Below are 21,737 nucleotides of genomic sequence, written 5' to 3' on the forward strand. Positions count from 1 at the left end.
GAGCCCAATGCGGGGTCGATCCCAGCACCCTGGGATCATGACCCGAGCCGAAGGCAGACACTTAATGACTGAGCCACCCAGACACCCCCCATAAGGGACTCTTAACTATAGGTGACATTTCCCTTTTAGAAAAACAACTCTGCTCACAGATATGAGAAATCATTTCAGCTACAGGAATGAAAATGAATTGGAAGGAGGAAGACTGTGCGACTTTGGGAAAATTATTTAACCTCTCTGAGCCTTAGTCTCTTCATTAGTAAAATGGGCATACTGCCCATCTAATAAGATTGCTGTGACATTAAATGAGGTAAAATAAATCGAATGGCTTTAGCATTATCTGGCCCTGTGTACTCTTCATGTTTCAAGATAATTGGTTTTTAAGAAACCCAGGTGCCAAGTGGATTTCAGGGAGCCACTGGAGGAGAAGGTGGGTGGGGCTGGACTGGGCCGGGTTACAGACTGAGGTAAGGAGCATAGCCCTTCAGCCCCTGATTGAGAGCCAACAGTAATGGTGGCTGGGCGTCTAAGGATTATTGCTGGGATAAGAGTGTGGTGGTGGTTTGGCGGGGGGTGGATTGCTACGTTGAGACAAATCCGATCCCTGTCACAGAGAGAAAAGCCTTTTTCTCGGACACACCTTCATGGTGTGTTGGATCATAAGGAGCCCCTGTGCACAGCCAGGGAGAGCCGTGGGGGAGGAGGGGAAGAGAAACCTGAATGGGTACGAAGTAGACACGAATGTGCAGTGTTGGGAGCAGAGAAGAAAAACGTGAGAGGAATGTAGGGAGAGAGTGGAAGCAAACAGTAACAGGGGGCCAGAGATTCTGAGGAGAAGGCAAGCAAGCGAGAAACTCCCCCGCTGCAGGGATGGCTGTGAGATTAGAGGAGCAGGACCCTCTGATCGCCGGACCGCCTGATAGTGACTCTTACCACACCCATCTGCTGTGTGGTTCTCTTGTGTCACCGCCCATCAATGTTCTCCTATATTCTCAGTGAACTGTATAGGAGCGGTATCTGGGGTAAATCAAGGAAAAAGGTAGAACTGTGTATCTGAGTCAGAACTGAGAGAAGAGGATAGACAGAGTGCTTTCTAGGTGTAGCTGGAACAAAAAAATCTGAGTAACAAGATCAAGAACATATAAGCCCTAGAACCACAGCAATCTTGGGGAGACTGTGAGATTTGATGAGGAATGGCATGGAGGTAGTGTCTCAGCAATGTTATTAGACTCTCAAAGGACAGAGTGATCCTAGCGCACACTTGAGTTGCATATGGCATTTGTCCTGACCATCCCACGAAGCACGAGGACTTTGAGAAACTATGTGTGGCCTTTTGGGGAAAACACCAAGCAAGTGACCGAGTTAGAACCTTGCCCACTTTATCCACATTTCCAAAATGTTGCCTTTTCACCCGCACTCACTCGTCCATCTACCCACCCATCCATCCATTTGTCCATCCTTCTGTCTGGCCCCCACTCGTCCAGTATTCCATCATTTCTATCTCTTCCTCTCATTGTTCTCTGGTGCCCAGACTGATATAGTAAAACAAAACCAAAAACAATGGCCCCCTCCCCCCCAAAAATCCCCAAAACAGAAAATCCTCTTTCATCCTTTAGACCTTTCATGGAAAATGTAAAACTTTAGACCTTTTTGGCCTCTTTCCAATGCTTTACTGAAGAGTTTCCTCCCAGTACCCATACTGCCAACAAGATCATTCTAAACCAATGTGGTCAGCTTCTCCCTTCACAGTTTGATCTAGATATGGATTTGGGACTTTCAGATTTAATTAGAATCTGTTTCCCCCCATTTTTAGAAGCTATTGAATAATATAAACTACATTTCAAATCCTCTTAGCTTGACCTGAATCTTCTGTATTTTTCCTTTAACTATTCTGATTGGTATAGATACTTGAGAGATTTTTGTCTTCAGCCATTAAAAGGAAACGAACAGGTTTTTTTTTTTTTTTCTTGAAAGAATCCCACTTATATTTATTACCTATGTCCATTTTATCCCGAAACCATTTGGATATGTGGTTTTTACATTATTAATAAGTCACTGAAGCTCCCAACCTGGCTTTGAGTATATTGTGGCGAGGAGATCTTTGGATTACAACTCCATGAGTCTGATTCGGGGATGTAAACTCTAGGGCACAAATGATTTTGAAAGTAGGTTGAAGGCACTTTTCTGGAATGGTGATCTGAATGTAGAAATCTGTCGTTGTGGGGGGAGAGTCTGAGGTTCTATCATAAAGATAGAGACAGACCTGAGCAAGGCCATGGCGGAGAGAAGCACCTGGAATCCTTAACGATCGGCTTGGCTTCCTGTCCCTGCAGTCCACTAATCCTCCAGGTGCAGCCACTTAATCTACACCTGTGGGCTCAGCCGTGCCTCCAAATCTGGATTCAATCCTCTTCCCATTTAAGGGGAGTTTAAGGAACTCTGGGATGTTAGTTCAATCAACCCAATGACTGGTTCCCAATGACTGAGATTTGCATCTGAGTTCCCCTGTTTTTTCTAGGGCTCACCCCATCCTGACCTCCTGGTACTATGTCTGAGGTTCAGTTTCCTGGAAATCTGTTCTGCAATCCCCCCACCCCCATACAGACCACCCACAGGTCTGGATGTTGCCAATGTTGTTGAGACACTACTAAAACCAGGATGTCACTTAAGAGTTGAAGCTTCCAAATGTCAGTTGCTACCCGCCTACATTTTCTCTTATTTCAAGCATCTTCTCCTTTTGTCCCCTTTCACTGGGGTTTGCCTGACCTCTGGATGCGGGTCCATTTTCATCTCTTTATTTGGAAACTTCTATGAATCAGTCACTACACTAAATCCTGTGAATACAAAGAAGAATAAATCACTATTCTTGTCCTCTGGGAGTTCCCAGCCTGGCAGAGAAGACAGGAATGGAAGCAAACCCTCTTACTCAGTGGATGAAGTATAAACAGAATGCCAGGACAAAACAAGGAAGGGTGTCCTGCTCCCGGAGGGTTCAGAGACAGCTCCACGGGGGGAGGAAATTTGAACCTTAGAAAATGGGTAGGAGCCAACTGTGTAGGTAAGTTAGCCGAGGATTGCAGCGAGGGAGCAATTAGAAGCACATGTGTGTTTGGGGGCATTTCAAGCAATCTGGGAAGACTGAAGTGTGGGATGGGTGGGAGCTGAGGCTAGTGAACTGGGCAGAGGCCAGATCAGTGATGACCTTGTATAATAGCAATGACTCTGGCAGTGGTAAGAGAAGGATGTTGTCAAAAACACCAGATCCAATGTCCCTTTTTGGTACATTAACATAATATTAATATGAATAACTTCTACAATAACAGTAACTGCCATTTATGTCCCCACATGAGCTTTATAGGATGTTCCTGAGTGTTTCCAACACCCATGGTCAGATGTTTGGGAATTGTCGGGTTAAAGCGAGTTCAGGGGATTTCTCAGAGCCTTTGATGGGTTAATGTGCTTTGTTACTGGGATGGGGCCAGAAGCATTTCTCAAATCTATTTGACCACCACCTTCTCTGTCCTCCAACATTACAAGGGACACTAGTTTTTGAGCACCACACTTTGGGAACAGACCTGGGATGTTCTTCGTGTCCTGTCCAGTTCAGAGCATTTACGAGCAGCCCATCTGCAGGAGCTTTGTAAAAGTGTAATATTGCTCATTGTGTACCCTTCTCTGTTCTGTCGTTCATAGCCTGCCCGAGACATTAGGGCTAATCTCTTAGACATTGCACAAGGCTAAGGCTGCCAAGTGTTCACAGTTTCCGAAAGGGAAACATGGGGAAAAGAATCCAAGTGCAAAGGGGTGAACTGTGGGGGATGGGGAAGTACTAACAGTGGGAAAAGTAAAATGGGGGACAGAACTTTAGAATGAGTAAAAAACCCTCACTGAAAATCAGATATGGAGCCCATTCCTAACCTACGTTCTTGGTTTAGAGACTTTAGATCTGAGTTTTAAAACACGTGGGTAAAAATTACCAGTAAGTCTGTGCTTCCCAAGCCCTGGAAAGGCAAGACACTACCTTGCTAATTTTGTAAATCCATAATGGCATCTGGTGTAAGATGGGTGCTCAGTCATACAATGACTGAAATTTAGGTTTTCTCTCCAGGGTTCAGCTCTCTTTTAGTGGGCTTGCTGCTTTCTGTTGACATTAAAAAATGACATTCCTTTGAAAATAGTGGTGCTCTTTGGGAGGAAGGATTGTGACTGATTTACATTTTGTTCTTTCTTTTGATCTGTGATAAACATTTTTTTTTGTTATAATAAAGGTATTATTCTTATAATCAGGAAACAGCAATAATTTTTTAAAAAGTGCATCCCTAGTTCTCCCTCCATGTAAACTTTATAGGAAGAATAGAAGGTTGAGGGGATACACTTTTGTGGTGACTCAAATTCATCAACCCCAATTTGGCAGGGAAGGATGGAGAGAAATTTGAAGTCTTCAAATCTCACATTTCCGAATACTGAGGCCAGCACCGTACCTGGCATGCAGTAAATAAGTATCCGCTGGATGAACAAATATCAGGGAGGTCGGGGAAGCCTATTATTCCACTCATTCATTTCCCCTTCTGAAGATCTTTCCAGTTAGAGAATTCCTTCTGGGGCATATGGGTGAGGGATGGCTGCATCAGGAACAGGGTACAGACGGGTTGAATGACCTGCCCAGGTCACTCCATAGGTTGGGAGGCCATTTAGCAGATCCAGAGCTAAATCCAGAGCCCCGGGTTCACCCTGGGTCCAGGCTGTCCAGGGCCTGCAGGGTCCTTGGCCAGTCAGAGTGCTGCCCTGCCTCAGATTTGCACACACGTTGCTCTCAGGTGCACGGTGGTGGTGTTTGGAGCAAAAGGGGGCCTTGAACAGATCGTAACTACACGGAACAAAAGTAACTTTGAAAAAAAACAATCCCTCACACACTAGCACCCTTCCTGCCGGCCCTGTTGTGATTTTGCACTACGGGTGCATTTTAATTGATGAAATGTGCTACACAGTCCAACCAAATTGAAAAGTAACAACCTTCACTTACCATTTGGAGATGTGACGGAAGTGCCAGAAGTTAAACTCTGAGGACTAAATGAAATAACAGAAGCTCCCTATCCTCTCTTGAAGAAGCTCATTAGTTTTTGCTTTCTCACATTCTGTTTGCTGTGGCCTGCAGCCAAAAATGGCGGGCGGTGGAGATAATAAGTGAGAGTTAAAAATATGCACAGAGTGGCTGGGCTGTGTGTGGACCCCCCCCCCCCGCCCCCGGCATCTGGGGGAGGGGCTCAGGTAGGGGCAGGCTGGGAGGGCAGGGGGAGGGGCAGGCAGAGGGGGAAGGAGGGCAGAGACAGGCTGAGAGAGACAGAAAGAGAGAGAGACACCCACACACAGAGACACAGGTCGTGGGGAGACGGCGAGACAGAGGAATGGAGACGGACAGAAACACAAGAGTGTATGAGAGACAGTGCACACGCACTCAGAAATAGAAACACACACACACTGAGGTGGCGGTGGGGGGGGGCAGGAAGACAGAGACAGAGACAGAGAGAGACAGAGAGACATGGGAGATGGAACGTGCTCTGAGCAAAAACTTACACCAACGGGAGTGGCTTCAGACGTCAAGGCCATGCTGTGGGCAGGGCAGGGTCAGTCACATCTGTTGCTTCCTCTGCATGCTCTACCCACAGCAACAAGTGGACGCAAGGGAAAGTAGACCTAATGTGGCTGTTGAGGGCAGCCATGAGAAGGACAAGCAGGGGAGAGGAGGTCTCAAATGTGGCCGGCCTGGCAAGAGGCAGGTGCCCTAGGCCACGATTACAGTTACAAGGAGCAAGCTAGCCCTCACTTATCAGGGAAATTGAGGCTCACCCATTTATCACTTAATCCCTGTATTTCCAGGCCTCGCCCCGGACCTGGATGGAGCAGGAGCATGCTAGGTAAGTGCCGGTTGTTGCCATGCACCGTGGTACCACCTCCTCCCTGCCTGCAGCTGCTACTGCTTTTTTTCAAAGATTTTATTTATTTATTTATTGTCAGAGAGAGCAAGAGAGCGAGTGCATGAGCAGGGGGAGCGGCAGGCAGAGGGGGCAGCAGGCCTCCCGCGGAGCCGGCAGCCCGACGCGGGGCTCGATCCCAGGACCCTGGGATCATGACCTGAGCCGAAGGCAGACGCTTAACTGACTGCGCCACCCAGGCGCCCTCCTTCCTGCTGCTTCTTGATGTCACACTGTTCACTCCTCTATGTAGTACGTGCCCGAGCACCCGACTGCGTGCCAGGTTCTGGGGGAATGGGCACAGTCCCTTTCCCCAGAGAACTTCCATTTCACTGGGAGAGACGGACTAGAACATCAGTGCCTCCAACCCGAGCAGAGCAGGGGGTCCCAGTGAGCTGCAGCTTGGGCCAAGCTTGTTATATGTACAAGTCTTTGACAAATGCCACAGTGTGCAAGCAGACTTGGGTCTGAAAGGAAATGTCAGAGAGCAAAAAAAGAAAAGGAAGAGAAAGGAGAAAGAAGCTAGCATTTACTCTTGTGCCAGGCACTGTCACATATGTTATCTCATTGACTACAGAGTCACCCTGGCAGGTGGTTATTTTTATCCTTTTTTGTTTTTTTTCGTAGACAAGGAAATGGAAGATCAGAGAGGTTAAGGAACCAGTCCAAGGTACCTCAGCTAGTCAGTGACCGAGTCACCAGCCTGGGTCTGTCATTACTGCCCCCCTTTGCTCCTGAGGCCTTGTGAGAGTCATCGTCCACCGAGGAGACCAAGGGCCACCACAAACACTGAGGCAGCCTCAGAGCAGAGCCGGGCTCTGGCTGCCGCCCACCCCTCCATAAATGTATTTTTCAACAATGAGGTTTTCTCTGCAAGTTAGTGATTTTATGGCTCTCAGCAAAAATCTGTGACACCAGATGTTAAATGCAGCAGGAGAAAGTTATTTTCATCATTGGTGAAATCTTGCACAGTGCACTGAGTCTGGTCACATATCTGACTTCAGGCAACATGTGATCTGATTTCTGTTCACAGAAAGAGGCTCGGTAAGGGCTGACAGAGACGTGAACGGCTGTCTGGGCCTCTGGGTATTGGGAGAGGGGGCGGCTCAGTCTGTGACTTCGCTTGTGCCTTGACTGGTAAACATCAGCGGGCTTATCTGTGGGACCAGACCCCTTGGCCAGAGACCCCGCGATCACTTGCTGGGGGCTCAACAACAGTATTTTTGGAACTTGTCCACACTGAGGCCATCATTCCCTCAAGCCCTAGCTGGCTGTGTCATCCTGACCCCTCCTCTGGTTCACTTCCAGCCTGTCTGTTCACTTCCACTAACGTGTTCATCCTGAGGAGACTCCTGGGCCAGTCCTCATGGAGACAGTCACTATTGGATGGAGCCACAGGAAGCTGCCATTGTTTTTTGGTAGGTGAACAATAGCCAAATATCGGCAGTTATATCCAGAGTGGTTTCTTCATCGTAAATCGGGGTGTTGTCAGTACCTGGATCACGGGGTTGTTGGGAGAGTTAATTAGATAATGTTTATAAAGACACCGACGACATTGCTTGGAACATGGTCTGTGCTCAACAAAAGGGAGCCAGGATGAGAATCTGGTTACCATTGTCCCGGGCTCCTTACTCCATCTTCCTGCGAATGGAGTCTTGCTCCCAGGCCCTGCCTAATGCTGACTTGTGCCCCTCCGTACAACTTGAGTCTGCCTGAAACACCCGTCCAGCTGCCAGGATCCCACCACCGAAGACTATCTCCAGGCCCGTGTGACTCGCCTGAGTGTCTGCCCGCCTGCCATTGCCAAGTTCGGTGGTGCCTTTACTGCTGAATTGCCCCAGCGTAGCCAGCCGCAGGCACAGGTCCCTCAGCCCGTGTTCACCGAGGTATGCTGGTCCTAGGTTTGCTTCCCATTGCATCTAGAAGAAATGAGACAGCAGGGTCTTCTGGGGAGGGGGTGGGGCGGGGCACCACTGACTGCTCAGCCAGGGCAGTTCTGTAAATTTGTTCCTAGGCTCAGAACGGAGCCATGGTCAGGACGAATTCCCACTAGCCTGGCTTCCAAGAGGGCAGTGCCTGACCAGGGCCAACTTAGTCCTTTGCAATGAGAAATGGAGCTGCCAAAAGGAAAAAAGAATGCCGGCATCAGTCCACGGTCTCCCTGTGAAATCCGCAGGGCAAGTTTATGGGATGCTGGCTGAAGAGTGAATCTGAGAAAAGGAGGCCAAGCATCGTGAGGGATGATGAGGCCTGATGAGTCCACTGCCCCAGCTGAGCACCCTGTCCGGTGGCCAGTTGGAGTCGGGGCTTGGTTCACAGACTTTCTTCTCTTGAGCGGGGCTAGGTAAAAACAACCAGTTCTTCCCCCTAAACATGTTAATTGTTTTCCTATTCCACTATGACCTCTGTCCTTGGGTGAACACCGTCCTCGATCACATATGGCGATACTATTTGATTATATATATATATTTTAAGATTTTTTATTTATTTATTTGAGACAGAGAGAATGAGATACAGAGAGCATGAGAGGGAGGAGGGTCAGAGGGAGAAGCAGACTCCCTGCCGAGCAGGGAGCCCGATGCGGGACTCGATCCCGGGACTCCAGGATCATGACCTGAGCCGAAGGCAGTCGCTTAACCAACTGAGCCACCCAGGCACCCCTATTTGATTCTATTAACTGTCTACTGGCTTCCTGAAATGCAATTAATCTGTTTTGCCTCTCTGAGATGATCCAAGTCATATTCAGTTTAATTCAATTCAATATGACAGATGTTTACTGTGCACCTACTAAGTGCTAGGCCTGCCTAAGATTTTCCAGGTCATATTAAATTCAGTCTCTTCAATTAAGTTTAATTTGACAAGTATTTAGTGAGCTAGGCCCTGTCCTAGATCCCAGGGCTGCAGTGGTAGACATTATACATACAGCATTCATCCCGTAATCTAGTTAGGGGAGCTAGACAGGTAAAAAAGCAATTACAAAACCGTGTAGAAGGGTTAAGATGGTGAAGTATGAGGTGCCACTGGGGAGTCATAGGAAAAGCATCTCATTTACATTTCTTTTTTTTTTTAAATTTTTTAATTTATTTTTTGACAGAGAGAAGAGACAGCGAGAGAGGGAACACAAGCAGGGGGAGTGGGAGAGGGAGAAGCAGGCTTCCCGCGGAGCAGGGAGCCCGAGGCGGGGCTCGATCCCAGGACCCTGGGACCATGACCTGAGCTGAAGGCAGGCAGATGCTTAACGACTGAGCCACCCAAGAGCCCCTCGTTTACATTTCTAGAGGGCTTCCTGGAAGAAGTGATGTCTGCTCTGAGGCCTGAAAGATCAATAGGAGTAGGGGGAAGCGTGCACATGCGTTTGTGTGTGTTTGTGAATGCGTGTGCATGTGTGTGTGTTTGTGCGTCTGTGTGTGTGCATGGACGCATATGTGGGTGTGTGTGGGGGGCACAGCGGAGACAAGATTAGGAGGGTACTGGGGTGAGGCTAGGAAAGTGAGCAGGGGTGAAAAACTGCAAGGTCTCCTAGCCCAGTTAAGGAGTTAGGACTTTGTCCTCATAACAAGAGGAAGCTATTTGAAAAGTTTTAAGCAGGTGGCGAAGTAATCCTATTTGTGGTTTAGGAAGATCACTCTGGAGTGAAGGCTTTGGGGGATTTCCAATATCCTCTACTAATACTTTTATAGATACCTGTCTCCATTTCTGCTTACATATGATTAAGTTTTCTCCATGAATTATGGATCATCTAGTTTATTTCATCCATTATTTCCAAGTTTCTGATGGGCTGGGGTAGGGGTTGGGGAACACTCTTTGTCACCCCATGAACTCTATTCCCTCTCTTTTTCTGCCCCGTGTTGCTAGAAATAAACCATAATGCCCCACCCCAGAGCCTAGTAATAAAATACTGGAATAATGCCACACAGAAAAAGAGGTATTTTCATTAGCGTTAAAACACTTTTTTGGAGGGAGCAAAATGGCCATAAAGATGGCTTTAAAAGTAAGAATTTTTAACTCTGTATTTGGTTGTTCGGGTTACTAAATGATTTCTGTATTATGAGGGAGACTGATGTGTGAGTGACGGAGACATCATTGATCACTTCATTAATGGAAAAGGCTCTGGGGAAGGACAGAGATAATCCTGTTAGGGAAATCAGCATGTTCTAATTGACTTAGAAGTAGTGGGGGCAGAGGGCTCCATTTCTTCTCCTTCACTTGCTGTCATCGGATTGAGGGCAAGCAACGCTCTGCAGTTCTCGCCTGAGACTAGGTTTTCCGTCACCAAGGGGAGAAAGAGGGACCTGATGCTGGCCTCTTGTGCCGCCATGACTGTCTATCTGGGGCTTCCCGGGTAAAGTGTGGATAAGGAGCAAAATGGAACTTCCTGATACTTACAGAGTTAGTCTTCACTTCAGTCTGGGTTTAACACATGAGGAATGCTTTGCCTAGATTTTCCATCTTTTATCACTTACTAGCTATTAAAAAGTGCACATGTTGTGTGCATGATGTATGTGGATAACAAAGGATACAGCCCCTGATAGGGCTAGATCCTGACAACTCTAGAAAACAGCTCAGTTTGCCCTTGTGACTCCTCAGCCTCCTTGGCGGTGTGAGCCTCCCTCTGTGGGCTTCTCTTCCTTCCTCCCATTGCTTTCATGGGATTCCCTCCCTCCTTTCTTCCCCTCCCTCCCTCCCTCCTTTCCTTCCTTCCTAACTTCCTTCCTTCCTGCCTTCCTCCCTTCCTTCCTTCCTTCCTACCTTCCTTCCTTCCTTCATTCTTTCCCTCCCTCCCTCCCCCCCCCTTCCTTACTTCCTTCCTTCCTTCCAGGAAGGGTTAGTAACTTGCAACTTAAACCCATTCCATAAACATGAGTACCAGTGAGACCTAAAAAATAAGTGAGATCCTGTACCTTAGAAGGCAAGCCATAAATAGTGATTCTATAATGTGGAAAGTTCTGAGGGTTCTAAGAGAGCAGGAGAAAGTGCTTACATTCATTGAGCAACTTCTAGTGGCTACCTACTCGCTGTACATTATTTCTTTTAATCCTTATGAAAACCTTCTGAGGTAGGAATTTTAATCCCCATTGTATTCGTGAGAAGATGATGTTCAGGGGACGCAAATAACTTGTTCAATGTCACAAAGTTCAGCTATGGCCCCAGGTCCATTTGACTCTGATACTCATGTTTATTTCACTGGTGTTTCAAAGTATAGAGAGAATATATCCAGGTTTTGCTGGGGGAGAGGGACTATGGGTAAAGGCTTCACAAAGGGGTAATACTGGAGATGGGCACTGAAGAGTAGGGTACTATTTTAGTATTTGAAAACTGGGATTTCGTAGTGAGATAAGCTTTTTAGTCAGAGAGAGGAGAAACATACAAGGAAACTTTTCACATGCATGCTAAGTGAGAGAAAGTTTCAAGTAGAGACTTCTGCTCTCCAAATAGGGTTTCTGGACCATAGCAAGATGTGTTGGGGGGAAAAGAACAGGCTTTGAAGCTTGGCTTCAAGCCCTAGCTCCACCGTTCTTTGACTTTCTCGTGTGATCTTTGGCAAAAATAACCACTCAGAGGCTCAGTTTCTGCATCTGTCAAATGGGAATAGTGATATCTATAGTAATATCTGAGAAGATTGAAGGAGCAGATGTTTATAAGGTGCCTGGCACATGGCAGGCCCTCAGTCAATATTAGCAATTCTTAAGATAAACAGCTACCCTTTGGGGTCCAAGTCACTGGGGTCAGCCAGGAGAAAGAAGTGAGGGCATTCCCAGACTCAGCCTGGATTTGGGTGACGGCTCTCAGAAGCAAACACAGCTCCCTCTAATGACACCCCACTTGGCCATGTCTGGGGGCATAACCATTCCCACCTTTTATTGTATAGTTAGCAAAGCTTTTATAGGCTTCTGTTTCCTAGGAAGGCAATTTTTGAAGTGTTTATTATTTCTGGTTTTTACTCAGGTGCTTGCTCCCTCCTCTTTGCTCCATTGGATGATGGGGAACGTTAGAACATTTTGGTCCACTGAGGCCAATTTGGTATGTGCAGCAGAAGGCCTGTGATGTTCATGAGCCAAGAAGTCTGAGGAAACGGGTCTGTGGACATGGGAAGATGCAGCCTCATAAGAATCCTGTACTGGCGCCCTGAGCCCATGGTCTCGGGCCACGGAGTCAATGGAGTGGAAGGTGAGGCAAGCACTCACTGTACAAACTGCGGACAGGAAATGTTACCCAGAAGATCAATTTCTTTCCCCCAGCACCAAAACTTACGGGAGAACAATTCTTTGCAATACTGCAAACCCAGAGCATGTGTCTCTCCAAACCCTTCCACTGAAGCTGTGGCTTAAGTACGTGATCTGCCCCCTCCTCACTCTCTTATCCGACCTCGTCTTCTACTCTTCTCCCTTTGATCTGCTGGGCTCCAGCCCCATTCATCGCTCTGCTTTTCTAGAACATTCCAGTCCTGCCCCTGCCATAGGGCCTTTGCTCTAGCTTTTCCTTCTGCCCAGAATGTTCTTTCCTGACTGCCCTGTTTAATAATGCTCCCTCATACCCTGCTTTCATGGGATTCCCTCCCTCCTTTATATGGAAATAGGGCCTTTGCAGATGTTAAATCTATCTTCCTTACCTGCTTCATTTTTCCAGAGCACTTATTTCTAAGTTATAATGTTAGTTACATAACTTAGTTATCATCCTAACTAAGTTAGAATGCTATTTTAGCATTGTTATGGATTGCATTTACTTGCCTCCCCCAAATTCATATGTTGAAGTCCTAACCCCCAGTACCTCAGAATGTGACCTTATTTGGAGGTAGGGTCTTTACAGAGGTAATCAAGTTCAAGTGAGGTCATTAGGATGGGCCCTAACCCGATATGACAGGTGTCCTTACACAAAGGGAAAACATAAGAAGTAAACATAGAGATACACACAGCAAGAAGACAGTGTGAAGACACGCAGAGAGAAGACAGCCATCTACAAGCCAAGGACAGAGGCCTGGAACAGACTCTTCCCTGAGGGCCCTCCAAAGGAACCAATCCTGCTAACACCTGGATCTCAGACCCCCAGTCTCCAGGTGAGACAGTACATTTTTGTCGTCTAACCCACTGGATTTGTGGTAGTTCAGCCCTGGCGAACTAATATACATTCTCTGTCCTTTCCTTTTCCATAATCAAACTTCTTTTAGAACTCTCCCTGCTAGAACACAAGCTTCGCAAGGCAGAGATGGTTTTCTGTTTTGATACTGATACAACCCCAGTCCCAGAACGATGCCTGCCATATAGTTGTTGTTCAATAAATATTTGTCGAGTAAATCTATCAGAAGACAGAGCATTCATATATTTTCTCTCCAAGTGCCCATATCAGGAACGAGACTGAGAAGAGCAGGTCTCTGACATTATTCTCTTGGTTCTTCAACGTTGGAGTCAGAACCCCTGCGCTGTGGGTGCTACCTTCGCTTCCAGTGGGTTTCAGAAACCTGAGCCATTCTTCAGAAGACCTTTAAGGACGTGGAGGGAGCAGCCCTCATCAGCGCTCCGAGAGAGTAGCTCCAGATGGAGCGTTTAGCACAAGGCTCGGGATCCAGTTAACACTCGACCGCACTGCCACGAGCACTAATAAGGCCCGACGGCCCAATAGGCTGTCCCGCGGTGAGGCTGTGTTGGGAAGAGGTTACCAGTAACAAGATTATTCTCTTGACGGTTAGCTTGGCGGGGGTCAGCAGTGCTGAAAGTAGAGTCTGGTCAAGGCAGAGGCGCAGGTGGAAATTCTGGGCTCCCAAGCCAGTTTCAAAAGGAGAACCACCTTCCCTTTTGGCTGGCTGCAGCAGTGAACAGTTTTCTGGAGACACAAAAGGTCCTCTTCCTTTTCTTTGGCCCTGCTCTCGCACTGGCCCAAGCAAACTGAATGTATTAGCATAGTAGAACAGCTTTTATTGAGCACCTACTTATGTGGCCGGCGCCGTTCTCCCAGGAGGAGACGAAGAGGTGAGAGCCACATCAGAGAGGTATCATGAGGATGGAATTAAGTTAAATGAAATGAAATTAAACGATAAGGAATGTAAAGGTCTGGCTTCGAGTGAGCATTGGAGGGGGCTGAATTCCTTTCTTTGGCTTTTGGTGAGGGTAGTAACCTGGGGTGGAAGGCAGAGCATACTGGAAAAAGGCAAGTTGATTTTTAGTGTGTCACAGTGACAAAGCCTCTTATGTGTTATAGGTTTCAGAGGAGGCAAGCGTCATTCGGCTAGACTGGTCAAGGGGACAAGAGTGGGCCCAGAGGCTGAGGAATATTTGGGTAAGGGGAGATGTCTGGAGGTGTATGGGTTGGGGCTGAAACCTATGTATTTTGTAGGGACAAAAGCACAGCTGTGGGTTGAAGTGTGAGCATTTGGGAGGTCTCCCAGGTAAAGCCTGGGACCAGGAAGGTGTGTGTGGGGGGGCCAGGCTGTGTGTGTGTGTACTATTTCTTTAAAAGTCACTTGCCTCTATGAACTACCTTCAATTATCATCTCCTTTTTCTAGCTGAGGAGATGGAGGCCCAGAGGGGAACTTGTCCAAGGTTTCGCAGACTGGAGGAGGCAGAGTCTTGCATTCTAAAACTCATGCCTTTTCCCACAAACCCAACTGTCTCCAGTCTTTCTCTTGTCAGCTGCTAGCTCCTTTCTAGCCCATGTCCTCCCAGGGTGTGGGACTACAGTCCCTTTCTGGCAGTGGAATTCCTGCTGAGGAGCGCAGTGCACTTTGCTAGGTGCCTGTGTCCCATCCCTTCACATGGTCCGTGCGACGGATGGTTGCACCTTCACTGAGACCAAACCAATGTCCGTGAAGATGTATAAGTATCTTGGGGCTGCTGTAACAAGTACTGCAAACTAGATGGCTTAAAACAATAAAAATTTATTGTCTCACAGTTCTGGAATCAAGGTATTGGCAGGGCTACACTCACTCTGCAACCTGTAGGTGAGAATCCTGCTTTGATGCTTCCTAGCTTCTGGTCCTATTGTTGGCATTCCTTGCTTGCAAGGCCCTACTCCAATCTCAGCCTCTGTCTTCACAGGTGTGTCTCTTCTTATAAGGACTTCGATCATATTGAATTAGGGCTGACCCCAATGACCTCATCTTAACTTGATTTAACATCTGCAAAGGTCCTATTTCCATATAAAGTCACATTCACAGGTGCTGGGGGTTGGGACTTCAACAGATCTTTCTAGGCAACAGAACTCGACCCATAACAGAGTACCTTCGTCAGAATCCCACTACTGCCTGGGAACCTCAAATTGGATTACATTTTGCATTTTAAAAATTTCAGCACTTTCTCAGAGTGGCTCCTTGCTTTTTTGCCCCTAGATTCTTTATATTCTTTCTCACCTCCTTGCTTGGTTTATCTAACTCACAGTTGGGATTATCCTCTTCCTTCATTTGTGCTGGGAAGTTTCTCCTTTACACTCAGCTAGCTCTGCAAATCATCCTCCTCGACCTGAGCCCTGCTGGCAGCTTCTTTCTCTAAACCCCATAGCAATTTGAGTCATACAATACTTAGGTTGACTATTTTACAGTTTACTAATTCCTACTTACCACTTGGTCTTATTTGCCTAACTGGGTTATAATTTTCTGATTCTCAGCAATAGAGGCTAATCACAACTCTTGCTCCAGGGTTTAGCATAGGGTGAGCACACTCTAACTCTCCATGAGCCTTGCTGGGGGAATAGTATTCGTTTGTTTCAGATTCTGATTTTCTGTAAGGGTTCCTTGGATGAATACAACCACCCAGCCTAGTGACATCGAGGGCTGGGCAGTGATCTGGTAAGGCTGATGCTTACAGGAAGCCAAGCTTGGCCGGGCCCTGAATTCAGTACTTTTTCTCCTTTTGCAAGATTTGAATCATCTGGGTAATTGTCTTAACTTTCCACCTGACTTAGCCTGTGCCCACCCAGCCAAAATCACTAGAGGTTTGACTAATCTAAGGACTGGTAGACTGGAAGCTAAACTGATTACAGACCTAAGCAGGCTCAACCGGAAAATCTAAGGGCCCCTTTGTTCCAGGTGTCCTCAGAGTGGCTCCGCCTCTGGGGCATCACATTGCAGGCTCTGCTCCTGGGGAGCAAGATGCTTCTCTTTCCTCCCCAAAGGCTGGCAGGAGCCACGGAATGGTCTTTCGGCCCTGATGGCTTTAACCTTACTGACAGTACATCCTCTGTGGGGCCCTGGTGCTTCCTCCTTCTTCTTAAGCACCTCTCCCGAGACTTTCCAGGGATGGCAGTGGGGGCAGGACGGAACAGAGCCCATGTTCCCTTCCCTTTGTTTTTAGAAGTGACAGTCCCAATGTCCATGACACCCAAGAAAGTTAGCAAGAAATTGAGAATCTGAGAACTTTAGGCTGGATGATTTTGCCCAAATATATCTTGTTTGAGGAGTAGAAAACTGAGGCCTCAAGAAATGAAGCTGTGTGCTGAAGACAAACTTTACAAAGATTAGGTGACAAATGTGAGATTAGGACCCAGGTCTTCTTCCATCCAGGCCAGGTCTGCTCTGCTCTCCCAGGTTGCCTTGGTCATCATGGAGCCAGGGACCCAGGCAGGGACTCTGCCCCATACAAGGAGTATGGGGGGGTGGGTGGTATTCTTCTGCATGTAGGATTCAACCCACTTGAGCTGGTCTCTGCTCCCCTTTCCAGCCTGAGCTGTACCTTTCTTCCCCTTGTTTACAAAACGGTAGCTGTCCTGGCCTCATTCCCACCTCTCCACCTCCAAGGCTTCACACACTGTTCTCACAGTCTGGAGCCAGATTTTGCCCACACTTCACCTATATAATACCAACTTATTCTCTAATTCTCAGCTTAAATGTCACTGCCTCAGAGCAATCTTCTTGAGCTCTGTCATCTAAATAACACTCAGCATTAATTGCTTTCTTCTTTTTTTTTTAGAGAGAGGGAGATTCTCTCTCTCCCTCTCCCTCTGCCCCTACCCACCCCCTCTCTCTCAGGGGCAGAGGGAGGGGCGGAGGGAGAGGGAGAGAGAGAATCTCAAGCAGACTCCACGCCCAGTGCAGAGCCCGACATGGGACTCCATCTCACAACCCTGAGATCATGACCTGAGCTGAAACCAAGAGTCGGATGCTTAACCACCTGAGCCACCCAGGCACCCCTGCATTAACTGCTTTCATAGGACTATGCATTTTCTTTCAGAGACTTGTCTGTTTATTTGAAGTCTGTGCTCTCCTACCTCACCTAGTCTGCAAGGCTCATGAGGGCAGGGACCATGGCTGCCTTGTTAACTACCATATAATCTGGATCACGCACATGGTAGGTACTCTGCAGATATTTGCCAAATAAATGAATGAATGAATAAAATAAAAGACTGGCTTCTTGGATATGAGAGGGGCTGACCTGTCCACTTACTGGAGCTTTGTTATTGCTACCATGTTATATAGAACCTACTAAGTCACTGTTCAAGCAGGCTTGTGTTATGGGTCTTATATTCAAGCTTTTATATAAGGCAACTGAGGCTCAGAGAGGACAAGTAGCTTGCCTAAGGTCACCCACATTGTAAATGGCCATGCCTAGGTTAGAATGCAAGTTTGCCTGGCTCCAAAGCTGAATTTTGTTCATTATATTACTATTATTTATTATTATTATTATTATTATTATTATTATTATTTTGAGAGAGAGACAGAGAGACAGAGAGACAGAGAGAGCACATGAGCAGAGGGATGGGGGAACAGAGGAAGAGGGAGAGAGAGAATCTTAAGATTCTCTTAAGAGAATCTCCCTCTGACTCGGGGCTCGATCTCACAACCCTGAGATCATGACCTGAGCTGAAACCAAGATTTGGATGCTTAACCAACTGAGCCACCCAGATGCTCCTGCTCATTATTTTATGGGGTTTCCTCTGTATATCAGAAACTTTCTCTGTCTATAAGGAATGTCACCATGCCCCTGTGTGCATCAGATAGTTCAGGCTTTGGCTTTCCAAAGATTGCACACCTTATCAGTGGAAGAGCAAGCTCTTGATAGAACTTTGCTGACTCTTAAGTCAGAGTTTTGCATTCCAGCTTCACACTCGGGCACCCCTTGGCTATGCACTCTATGGGGTTATTAGGCTCCTGGGCATGCACTAGCAGAACTCTGGCCTGTGTGGGGTGAAAAGAAGCCATTACAACACCCATTCACCGTGAATCCTGTTTTTTATTTTATCCCTCGTAACTGAGAACAAAGCTCATTTCACCAAAATGTTCTGGTGCCAGGGGCCCAATGAAACTCCCGTTTTCAGTCACTTGCACATAGTTAAGTGGAGACAGCTAGAACACTCTAATTACTGAGCTGGTCGGTCCTGCTGACTCCTGTAAGGTATTTGGAGCAGTGCAGGAAGTAAGGCTTCCTTTCCAGTTTACATCACCATTTAATCTAATTATTCCTTCCAGTTTAGCTTTCACATATTCCATCAAAGAAGAGATTGCTCATTTCCTTGTGAAACTGTATACATCCACTGTAATGTGATTTTTTTTGCCTCTCATAAGTAATCTGAGATTTCCTAACCTTCTCCCCCTACTGTATTCTCTGGTTAATGTATAAACTTGGGAGAAGTTTCTTGACAGAGAAGTCAAGAGGGTCTCACCTGGGGGAATAGTATTTACATTTCAGAGAATTTGAGAGCTCAAAGGGGCCTTTCATGTCCTCAGCTGCATTAAGTCCTTCCTCTTCTAGCTAAGGAAACTGAGGCCCCAACGGGGGAAGCCAATCCCTTGTTGAACTATTCCTGAGCTCCTGCTATGTGTGAGATTCCAGGAAAAAGTAGCCCTTTCCCCTAGACCAAACCCCTGCCCTCAAGGAGCTTGTGTCCAGAGGAGAAGAGAGAAATGACTGTCATTGAAAATAATTAATGAATCTCAAATGCACAAAGTAATGTATAAAAGAAGTACAGGTTTTTTTTTTTCAATTAAATTACAAAAATTTTATGGAAAATTCCCCGAGTGATGCTTAAAATGAATTGTAAACAGTGAAAAAGCTTTCACTATGTAAAGAGTGGAGAAAGAGCATTCCAGGTGGAAGGAACAAGCGTATGGTTATGGCAATGGAGAGATGTCTGGAACATCTGGAGTGGGCAGATGAAGAGAGAATGCAGACAAAGAAGAAGTGAGAGTCAGGTGAGGGCCAGTCTCTGGTGGAGCCTGTATTAAGAATATCTTCTTGAGGTCATGTGTGGATACACTGTTTGCCCTTCTAAATCCACCCTCCACCCTTCTGTCCTGTGCTTTGTGCCCTAGGAGGCTGTCCTCCTTGCCCTCTGACTTCTGGTTGGGTTTGCCCCATAGGTGGCACCAGGGGAAATGAGAGTATGTGAGGAGAGAGGTTGGGGTATCATTCTCTGGGCTGCTTCCCGGCTGGGGGGTAGGCTAGCAAGATGTGCTATGGAAGACCACAATGAGGTGGTCATCTCCTATAGGTTTCCCTTCACATGTCCCTTTAGGCTTAGGGATGGTAACATACTCTGCTCTTGCCAGTTTCAGGTCACTTCTGGTCTCTTGTTAGACTCGCCCTCTCCTGCCCTGCCTCATGATGAATAGTCCCTTCATTAAACTCCCTTCAGTGACTCCATTGGAGTTTTCCATCTGTTTCCTGCAGGGTCCTTTAAGAAGGCTCCCACTCCAAAGGGCAGCCTGCAATGGAGAAGGCCCTCAAAGTGAGGACATCAGTGATGTGCATAAGTGGCTGTAGGTGCTAAGGGTCAGATAGAGGGAGAGATAGCTGGGGGCCTAGCAGAGGATCCTCTGAAACCCCACAACTGTGCCCATGACAAAGTAAGGCATCTCTCAACACCTGGCAGGCCCAGAGATCTCAAAGCTGTCTTATGAAGGTACCTATCAAGGAGGAACTTTCCTACACATTCCCTCTACCCCGATTCCCTAGCCCTGTGCTCCAACCACTGAGGGGCCAGAAGTCAGGATAAGCAAGCTCAGGGAGGAGACGGAGGGAGAGAGACCAAACCAGGGGCACCCATTGTGTGGAGGCATGCCACCCACCTGCTACAGCCGACCCAGTAGATTGAAGTACTGACTGATATATTGGCATCTCAAAGTTGAGTTGTTGTCTGAGTTGTCAGAAAAGTCGTAGAATTGTCTGAGTTTTCCACCAGGTACGGGGGAATGACTTTGACTCCTACCAAACAAATTTATAGGGATTGTTGGAAATCAAACACGCCATGAGTGCTTTTAGGATTACTCTCCATGTAATCTCCAGGTATGTCTTCACATATTGGTCTTATGATTTTAGTAAATGCCACAAACTAAAACCCTATTTCACTGTGTTGGGCTTGCTAGACCATGAAACTCTTTTTTTGAGTAACTCTTAGGTAACTGATGTTCCTTGCAATATGCTTTGGAAAATATTGCTTCTGATACCAAATACGCAAGTAAGTAAGTAAAAATAATTTTTTTTTCTTCTTAGGGAGAACATTGGAATAGCTGCTATGATGAAGCTCAGGCTGCTATGAGGAAGCAGTCTACCCCATGGTATGATTTTATCCTAACAATATAGTTGTAAATAAAAAATTGATGCAGAGACCAGAAAGTTATAAAAAATCATCAGAGAACATTTTGCATACTTGCCATGTTATAGAAATAGTTAAGTTACACTAATAATGTGGATGCTTTGTATTCCTTTAATGAGCTCTGAGACCCCACAGCTCATGGAGAGTCCTGGGAGGGGCCTACTGGGCATTAAAGGGAGGGTGTTAAAAGAATAATGAGTATTTGTCTACCATGTAGTAGCCATCCACATGAAATACTGTGGACTTTGCTTTTATAAAGTCATGTCATAATTTTATAATTGATTTAAAATACTTGCTAGAATCATGGCAATAAAGCAATAAATGAAAGCTAGGAAGAAAAAAATACGAGGCAAAAACTTGCCCTAGAGGGCCTTGATATTCACGTTTTTTGTTACTTTTTTTATTTCAAGTTTTTATTTAAATTCTAGTTACTTAACACATATGGTAAAATTGGTTTCAGGTGTAGAATTTAGTGATTCATCACTTACATAGAACACCCAGTGCTCATCACAACAAGTGGCCCCCTTAATACCCATCACCCATCTAACCCATATCTTGCCCACCTTCCTACTTCCCTCCATCAACCATCAGTTTGTTCTCTGTAGTTAAGAGTCTCTCATGATTTGCTTCCCTCTCTCTTTTTTCTCCCTCCCCTATGTTCATCTGTTTTCTTTCTTCTTTCTTTCTTTTTTTCTTTCTTTCTAAAGATTTTATTCATTTATTTAGAGAGAGAGTGCACGCGAGAGGGAGCAGGGCCAGAGGGAGAGGGGGAGAGAGAATCTCAAGCAGACTCTGTGCTGAGCACAGAGCCCGATGCAAGGCTTGACCCAACAACCCCAAGATCATGACCTGAGCTGAAACCAAGAGTCGGACGCTCAACCAAGCCACCCAGGCGCCCCTTCCTGTTTTGTTTCTAAATTCCACATATAGGAGTGAAATCCTATGGTATTCGTCTTTCTCTGACTGACTTATTTCATGAAATTCCCCTTTGTATGAGTAATGACAGGCTGACAGGCAGGCCTTTGTAGACCCTTCATGTAATCCCTCAGACTTCCATTGTTTACATTTTTTACCCTCAAAGAATCAAATATTGAAGTTATGGGTGCTAGTGTTAACAACCACCACAGGGAAGGTGTTCACAACCTATTTGCTGAATGAATGATTCAGCCAGCACCTTCCTCTTACAGAGAGGACATGGACACTGTTGTGCCATTTCTGTCCTTTCTCTGCTTGGCTTCATGCTGGGGACT

At 46.5% G+C, this 21,737-nt stretch overlaps 1 long non-coding RNA gene across 1 annotated transcript in view; it reads left to right on the forward strand.

The window, feature by feature from the left end:
• The window catches only part of LOC118019346, a 144,824-nt gene that overhangs the window by 117,312 nt on the left and 5,775 nt on the right, over nucleotides 1–21,737 (forward strand). The window contains exons 7-11 of the long non-coding RNA XR_004681661.1: nucleotides 5,875–5,912; nucleotides 7,278–7,387; nucleotides 11,916–12,137; nucleotides 17,127–17,243; nucleotides 20,385–20,449. This is a non-coding gene — a long non-coding RNA (uncharacterized LOC118019346). The remainder of the gene's footprint in view (nucleotides 1–5,874; nucleotides 5,913–7,277; nucleotides 7,388–11,915; nucleotides 12,138–17,126; nucleotides 17,244–20,384; nucleotides 20,450–21,737) is intronic.

The sequence above is a fragment of the Mirounga leonina genome, unplaced genomic scaffold (genome assembly GCF_011800145.1).
Source record: "Mirounga leonina isolate KUSES-001 unplaced genomic scaffold, KU_Mleo_1.0 Mir_173, whole genome shotgun sequence".
Lineage (NCBI taxonomy): Eukaryota > Metazoa > Chordata > Mammalia > Carnivora > Phocidae > Mirounga > Mirounga leonina.